This window comes from Phodopus roborovskii, unplaced genomic scaffold, assembly GCF_943737965.1.
Source record: "Phodopus roborovskii unplaced genomic scaffold, PHOROB, whole genome shotgun sequence".
Taxonomy (NCBI): domain Eukaryota; kingdom Metazoa; phylum Chordata; class Mammalia; order Rodentia; family Cricetidae; genus Phodopus; species Phodopus roborovskii.
The window spans coordinates 5,904,670-5,910,931 of NW_026126412.1; the positions used below are offsets into that span (position 1 = coordinate 5,904,670).

The following is a 6,262-nucleotide window of genomic DNA, read 5'->3' on the forward strand; positions in this document are numbered from 1 at the left end:
CACAATGACATCTTGAAGAAGTTGGATTCATCTTTGGATTGGTAATAGTCTCACGTTAGTAGTGCCAATGCCCACCACAAGCTTCTTCAACAGTGTCTAGTTCAAGACAGCACTTGAGGTTCTTAAAGCAGAATACTCAATCCAGTATTTTTCTAAAGGATATGAAATAGTACTCCTTGAATAAATTTCATCTTAGGAGAAAAACAGATTAATTTGGTGCACTGCTTGGAGACCAATAGGCATGGAAATAACATCACTGGTTAGGAACATATTTTCTTCTGAATGACTAAGAAAAGTGAATGCTATATTATCAATAATATCGATACTGAGTGTTCCAGTCATAAAGAGTACCAATGGCTTGTTTGCGGCAGAGAGGAGAAATGAAAGAAATATAGAAAGGCTCTGTGTTTTCTGCTCAGATAAGTCTACAAAACATTAGCAATGGCTAGGAAGCTCTGGATTATTTTGTAATAGTTCTTTTTTTCACTTGGAAATGTTTGTGTTATGAATGAGACAATTAATATTTATTCTTCCTGTGTTCCTACACTAAATAAGTTATAATCTGTGAGAAATAGCATTTTTTCAAAATTTTATTTAGCTCCTCCTATTTTCTATTTCTTTTTTTCTCATCCAACAAGAAGCCATAACTTTATTAGTGATAGAAACAGTACAAATTTCAAACCAAGCTGTAGTTCACTTCTGAAACACCAAAAAGGGGGTGAGGGTGGGGAGCATCCTTGCCGTCAAATAGTTACATCTTTAATTCTATAATAGCATTTACAATATCATTACTGTTATTTTTCAGGGCTTGGACTACCTTTGCTCTGGACACATTTGCTTGTGACATGACCAATTCTATGTCCTTAACTTCCACACCCGTTTCATCAACTTCTTTCTCCTTGCTTTCCTCTTGTACGGTCAGAGTCTGAGTGTTTTCCTGACCTTGAACTTTGAATTTCTCAGCAGCTGTTAACTGTGCTTGCTGAGACAAATCTTCAATCTTGGCTTCTCCAAAAACTCTGTAGGTGTCTGAAGCTGGGCTCTTGAAGACATCTGATTTTGTGATGACAAAGAAGATATTTTTTGATTTCCGGATAGTGACTCTAGTAACCCCTGTAACCTGTCGAAGACCCAGTTTGGACATAGCCTCCTTGCCTTCTTTTCACTCCAACTCTGTTTTGCTTTACTGACCAGATCTTCATCAATTTCAGCTGCCACCGCCAGATGGGCTTGTTGTGTGGTTGTCTGTGTGGAGTCTTGTTCCTCGAGCTCTGGTACTGATTCATCAATGTCAGATTCTGTTTCTGATCCGGTCTCAGCCCGAGGCTGTGGCAACTCCTGCTCTGAAGCAGGGACAGTTTCTGTGGCTACACCAGGCATTTTGTGCGGAGGGCGCGGAACCAAGATGGTCCTATTTTCAAAGTATCTGTTGCTTCAAGAATTTAAATAGAAAGAAATATATAATTTATTCTAATGATCACATGTATGGGCCATGTGTTACAAATAAGGGCTAGTAACAGTGAAATTAGAATGATCTATATTAATGAAAAAAACATTCATAATCCAATTGATATAAGAAAATAAGGAACATTATCAAGATCACATCACACAAATATATGTGAAGCTATAGTCAAAGAACATGTGAAGTAACTGCAAGAGAAAAATAATAAATCTACTTCAATACTGTGAGTCTGAATAGACAGAGTTCTGCTTCTCTACAGATGTATTTTGGCTATTTTAAATGAAAGTATTATCAAGACTATGTTATTGTAATAAATTTACTTAAAAGTATGCTACAACGTTGTAGTAAATGATGTGTCTGAACATGTGAGTTCAATGGACTAAGATATTGCAGAAATAGTAGAGTGAATGGAAACAGGCAAAGTCATATAATAACCATTGTAGCAAAAACAGGGATCATATCCAGTATCTTTATGGGGCATTATCTACATGTATTAAGCATCTCTAGTCTGTACATTTGACTTTCCTGAAGCACAGTTGGATCAGAAATCAAGTTCTTCCTCCCAAAGATACACATTGAATATAGACAAAGAATTATATGACATGTGTGGTCATTTTATAAATGCTAACAATAGTCTATCAAGTACTATTCAGTCAAACTCTAAAAAATTGACGCTAAAGTTAAGAGTACTTGTAGCTATATTCTTATTTAAAGATATATACATCTCGTGTCTTTATTATACTATCTCTCGCTATTAATAACACTTCAAAGTCAATACTGCAATTGTTTTTGCATTTTTTAAAAGTGCTTAATAGCATATGAATATTGTATTCAAGTATATATGTACATAAATTAAAGCAATTGTTTAAATAAACTGCCAGTTTCTCTATGACCTAATCTATTTTATTTCTCAAAGTTACAACATTATTATTTTACAGGACAAAAAGAAACAGAGAAGTTAATATTTTCACCAAATACTCAGATATATGTTGTACACAAATTTCTTACATTACTCTTAAATGGGGACTTTAATTTTTAATTTTAAGATGTCAAATTTGGAACAGCCAGAAAAATTCTCTAAATGTTAGTTGTTAATGTAAATAGTGATATAAGCACTATTCAATATTGGTAATAACTTTCAAAATTAATAAAAAAATGTTCAAAACATGATGGTTTAAATATGCACATTAACAACATATTTTATTTAATTCCTAAAATTCAGTGTTAAATTGCACTCTTTGTTTTTAATTTTGGAAAACTTGATGTGCACAGAGAGAATCTGTGAGAATAAATGAGTTCTGATGAATATATCAACAAAGTTTCACTTGCCTTGAAAGTATACAACAGGTAGTACAACCATTCAACCTATAGAAACAACTATGTCTGAAGCAAATGCACAATTAACATTGTATGTTTTAGCAAGTACAATTAATAACATGCTCCAAAAATAAGAAAGCTAAATTGTGTAAAGAATATGCCAATATAGTTTAGATTTTACATATGCAATGATGCTACACTGATGTGGAAATTGAAATAGTGAATGAAAGAATTAAGTGTCAGAGTATGAGTCCTACCATCACATACATTTTAGGAATACTTGAATGATAACACATATATAAAAAGGTCCTCCAAACAAATGAAAATACCAAGCTAGTAAGCAAAGCACTGACTCAGACCTAGAAACACAAGAGGAAAGTGTCTGTCTTCAAAATAAAAATAAATCCAATATTAAATTTAATTTTCCTAACTAACTAGTTTCCATTGAAGGAGCAATCCCGTTATTCTTTAGTAGTTCAGAGTCAAGTTAGAATTACATAATTACAGTTATTGTCAGTAGCCAACTTTCTTTTGGGTTTTATTTATATAATTCTATTACAATGATGATGCCATAAGGATTCTGCAAGCATAAGATCTACATGTAATAATTAATTGGCTATTACAACTGCATAAAAGTGATAAGAAGACATGGCTTAGATTAGAAGGAAGTCAATTTTCAGCTAGTAAATTTTATACTTATGTGTTTCCTAGTACATATTTTCTTGTTTGAATTGCAAGAATCCATGTCCTAATTAGGATGCATTACTTGTTGATTTATCAAAACACTTCTTGATATATTTTTTAAATTTCTTTGTTTAGCTCATAATACTAAGGAAAAATCCATGGCAGCTTTATTTGATGAGTAAGCAATATCCTAGTGTCTGCTTACTGTGTAACAAATATAATGAACAGGAGATAAGAAAGCTGCAATTACTGAAATCCCCAGGAAGAATTTATGCCTCTAATAAAATGTTTAAAGACCAATAAATGGAATAATTATTTTGATATATTAAAATAATTCCTATATTGAAAATTTTCATGGGTTCATTCAACAAATTTGTGTTGTGTTTAACTCAGTGGCAAGCACTTAGGGAAATATATACAATATGGAAAAGAGGGGGTATATTACCCAGAACAGTTTATTTTCAATGATATTTAAAATCCGTTGAATATCATACATGTTAAAAACATGATGAAAATATTTTGGGAGAGAGGTTGTACAAATAGACCACAGACTATATCATATGTTTACAGTGGTCAGATTTCAAAAGGCACATATTACAATAAAAACCATTTGGATATTTTCTTTAGTTTTATTATATAACCAAACAATGACAGGCATATCCTTCCCTATCTTATTCCTCCAACATAACCTAAGTTATATTAATCTAGAGTTTAGCCTATGTCCTTGTTTGGATGTAAAGATCATCATCTGTCAGAATAGATTTTTACCTTGTGCCAGGCTGGTTGTATAAAGTCATATTGTCATGTCATACTCAGGATTTAGTAAAAATTTCTGTACTATCTATCCACTAACAAATTCACAGTCACTCTGAAGAGAAACTACTCAGGTAATGCAAAGACAGTAATGAACATATCTATTACATAATGAACATGAAGTTACATTTTCAATTATATACTTACATCACTATACAATTATATAATCAAATACTATAAATATGGGATCATGTTTGATCATTATGTAATTATTGTATCATTTATATAAGGAATAGAACATATTATTATGCAATAAATGTGTAGTTTGACTATATTACAAATAAATCATTACTCTAAATAAAAAAATGACTTTTAAAAGAAACTTTTAGCAAGTTCTTTTTCAATTGTAAAATTTGTTTATATTTCCTTGTAAAATAAATGAAGCTTTATTAACTTATACTAATTGGATTTATTATTGCAACTGTCAAATTTCCCACAGTTTTTAATTTGGATTTGTTTCTGTTTTAAAAACAAAGTAGCAAAGTCCTGGGCTAAGAGTCATGAGCATCAATTTTTTTTATTAATTTGAGAATACCTTATTTTCTTAACCTAGGATCCAGAGAAATTGAATTTCATGCATACTTTCTTCTTTTCAATACTAAAATGTTTTTTAATCTTATTTTTTGAGGAAAGGTCACATGAAGCAATAAATCAAGTAATATAGCTAAGAATGAACTTCAACTTTCTATCTTTTTGCCTATCCATCACTAGTGTTAATATTATAAATCATTATTACCATATCTGGTTCAATAAAAATATTTGGTATTGTTATCAGGTTACATTTGTCTTAGAAACTTTTAACTATAACATAAAAACACAATTGATGCTACCTAGACTCTCCAAAGATACCATTCTATGAGTACACCTGTGAGTTAGTATATTGAGATTGGTGGACCTCCTAAACTGGGATAATAGCTCCTACAATGGAGTCCTGTACTGAATAAAATGGAGCCCCATATATAAGCATATCCATTCTCTGTTCTCTGCTTTCTAACTGTATATGTACTGTGACCAGCTGTCTCTAGTTCCTGCTGCTGTGACTTCCCTGTCTAGTAGACTTTACTCTCAAACTGTAAACAAAAATACGTGTTCATTCTTCTAGTCAGTTCCCCTTTGCTCAGATCTTTTATTTCAGCCACAGAAAAGTTAAAAAAAAAAAAAAAAGAAAACAACAACAACAAAAAAAAAAAAAAAAAAAAAAAAAAAAACCAAAACCTTGATGCCTTGTTGAGGCCATTGCATTTAGTGGGGGTCCTGTCTCTAATAAACCTGACCACAAATCCCTAGCTTTTCACTTCTTTGTGAAAAGCAAGTCAAAGGAATTAGAAATTTAAGCAATAGAAATCCTCTAATTCTTATGAGCAGAGGGTTACTGAGCCATTCCTGTTGGAGTTTGAAAGCCAGAATGTCAAAAGAAATATGAACCATGGATGTTGGGGCTCATGAAGTACTAAACAGGAGAAATGGAGCTAGAGACAATTTGTTCACTCTTTTGACAAAGATTTTAGATATGTTATGCTCTTTTCCTAAAAACTTATGTGAGGATGGATTTAAAAATAGTGAGCTAATTTGTTCTGAATTGAAGGAAGAAAAGTCCAAGGCAGGTGAACATTCAGTATTTGGAATGGTTAATACTCATTACTCTTTTCCAGACCTACAGTGAAAGAAGAAATCACTGCAGTAGATAGACTTAAAAGAAGATTCTTAGATGTTTGCTGTCTTGGCTTCTGGTTTTGCTGTTCTTTGATCTTTTCTTTCTGTTCCTCCACCCTTCTCATTTGAAATGAAAATGTCTATTTTGTGCTATTGCATATTGGAATTATATTATTTGGGTTTCTGGTATATGAATATACAATTAACAGATTGCATGAGTCACCAGAGAGAGTCTATGTTTATACTTCTCAGCAGTGTTGGAACTCTTAAAGTGTCTAGGAACTTTTGAAATTGGACTGAATGCATTTTATACTATGGAATAAGCATGAGTCT

The 6,262-nt window shown here is 32.0% G+C and overlaps 1 pseudogene; it reads right to left on the bottom strand.

Annotated features, from left to right (window-relative positions):
• Positions 1-751: 751 nt before the first annotated feature.
• LOC127220937 (nascent polypeptide-associated complex subunit alpha-like) lies at positions 752-1,380 on the bottom strand (annotated as a pseudogene).
• Positions 1,381-6,262: the final 4,882 nt, after the last annotated feature.